Source organism: Galeopterus variegatus, unplaced genomic scaffold (genome assembly GCF_000696425.1).
Source record: "Galeopterus variegatus unplaced genomic scaffold, G_variegatus-3.0.2 Scaffold4060, whole genome shotgun sequence".
Taxonomy (NCBI): Eukaryota; Metazoa; Chordata; class Mammalia; order Dermoptera; family Cynocephalidae; genus Galeopterus; species Galeopterus variegatus.
This window is the reverse complement of record NW_007730171.1, coordinates 73718-76208: the sequence shown is the minus strand read 5'-3', so window position 1 is coordinate 76208 and position 2491 is coordinate 73718.

Here is a 2491-nt window from a genome sequence, read left to right as displayed (position 1 = left end):
AAAAAGAAAGTACTAAATAGTGATGTTAGCATTTAGGGGGCAATGTATGTAATGGGCGACTGACCGAGGTTTCTAAGAATAACTCATGTAAGCCTCATTCCTTTCTTTAGATACAAATGGGGAATTCTAAGACATAATTTTTTGTCTTAATTTCAGCACAATTTCAATTTGATAAGATTTCTTACTCATTTTTGTGAGTAAGATGGTGAGAGCATTGTAGAGAATGAAGGCTTGCAACAATTGATTAGGAAAACCCAGAAGGTCAGCCTTGAGGAGAATTTCTTGTGGAAAATATGTATTATGTATGTTATGAACCATAATAAAATAAACATAAATCTAACACCCACCTTAACATATAGAAAATTATCTTCTCCAAGTGTAATCATGATCTTGAATTTTGAGTTATATTTGTTTTCCTTCATAGTTTTGGCACGTGTTATTTTTTTCCTAAATCTGATTAGCTTTCCTTGTTTTTGAGCTGTGTAAGGGTGGCATCTGTAAAGATGCTTTATATGAGCAAGGCTGATATCCAGGTAGTGCACGCTGATGTATAGCTGCAGTGAATGCTAAATATTGAAATATTTCCGTATTGGTTGGTAAATAGTAATTAAGAAAAGTAGTAAAACTAATTAATCACGAGTTCCAGTATGTGTGGTTTATCTCAGAAATCATGCATGATACTCTGTGATACTAAGGCATTTCTGCTGTGAGCACTGGGGACAAAGCTGAAGGGCCTCCTGTAGATTTATTTATTTCAGGTGTTGGGGAATCTTTGGTTTCATAAGCCCTTGGGTGGGAGAGGGTCTAAGCTGAGGAGAACCTACTCTGTTCGTCCCCCAGAGAAATGTCTCATCCTGCTTGAGGTGGGCCAAGTGGGATCTAAGCTCTAATAGCAGCTGGGGAGAGGCAGGTGTTTGGGGCATCGTCATGCAGTAATGGCTGCATAGATTTTCAAAAGTTTTGCTTTATTTGGCAACCTGTTCTGTGATGGAGAGTGTTCTGCAAGTGACAGCACTACTTCTGCTATATTCTCCGCCTTCTTCCCTCGCCTGGTCTCCAGACAGGAGTATCACATCTGTCTGCCCTCTTCATCTCCACAAATCTGGGCCTCAGGCCACTCTGACTTGACTGGGCCAGCAGAAGCCCTGGCAGACTTGCCTACTGTGTTTTTATCCTCCCCTCTTTGCCCTTCTGCCTCTGTCCTGCATTGTCAGTGGTGGTTTCCTGATTGGCCAGTGTTGGGGGACATAGTCTGGGTGTGGAAGAGGCAGACAAAAATCCCAAGCTCCCGCTTCTGGCAAACCAACATCAACAGTTCCCACCCATCTCTCTCTCTTCCTCCCTTCACTCCTGTCTGTGGCTGGGCGCTCCTGCCACTGGCTATTGGCATATAGCCAGCATCAGATGGGATTATGCTGTCTGATGAGGTGGGGATCAGCTGTATGTCCCCTCTCTTCAGATACCTGACAGCATATTAGAAAACTAGTGACTATGAATTGAGTGGGAGAAGTCATTGGAAGGGTCTGCAGTTGAATCATAGGGGCATCATTTATCTGGTGACAGCTATATCAACAGATTCTACCAACTTGCTTTTTTAAGCAAATGATTTGAAAATTATTGGTGATTGATGAATGATTTGTTCTACTTTTATCACTTGTTAAAGTTTCATGTAGTTTAAAGAATAAAAGGAATTATTTTACCTGATTTGTACATTGGTTTATATATTTATTGGCTTATGTATTATTTACATATTAATTTATTAGCTTGTCAAGTATTTTGAATATTCCATTGTCTTGAGATTTGCTTTTTCACTCAACATTGTTTCTAAGACAGAGTCATGTTTATGCATTATTTTACTGTGTATACTATTCCATTATATAAATATATACAATTTATCCACCCTCCTGTGAGGGACATTTGGGTTATTTCCTGAAATTTGCTAACATAAACAGTGCTGCTTATGCACACACATGTGCATGTTTACTGATACAAGAATTTCTCTAAACTCTATACCTAGGAGGAGAATTGCTAGGTTATGGGTTGTATTAATTTTTGATTTTAAAAGATGTTAAAAGATAACATTTCCCCCTCAAAGTTATTGTAACCCATATTAACGCTCCTGCAAGCTTTATATAAGGGTTACTCATGTTCCATAGCCTGGGCAACACTTAGGAGTCAGCCTTTCCAATTTTTGTCAATTTAAAGGATGTAAAAGAGCATTTCATTGTAGTTTGTGTTTCCCTGATTATTGATGTTGAGCATCTTTTCATGTTTACTATATGTTTCCCCTTCTGTGAAAAGCCTGTTTTTATCTTTATTTTTTTCTTTGGTTGGTTATCTTTCCATATTTATTCATGGAAGTTCTTTATGTGTTAAGGATGCTAACTGTATCAGTGATCTCTTAGTGTGTAACATAGCTGGCTGATTTTGGCTCAGAGTTTCTCACAAGGTTGCAGTCAAGCTGTTGGCCATGGTTGCAGTCATCTTACGG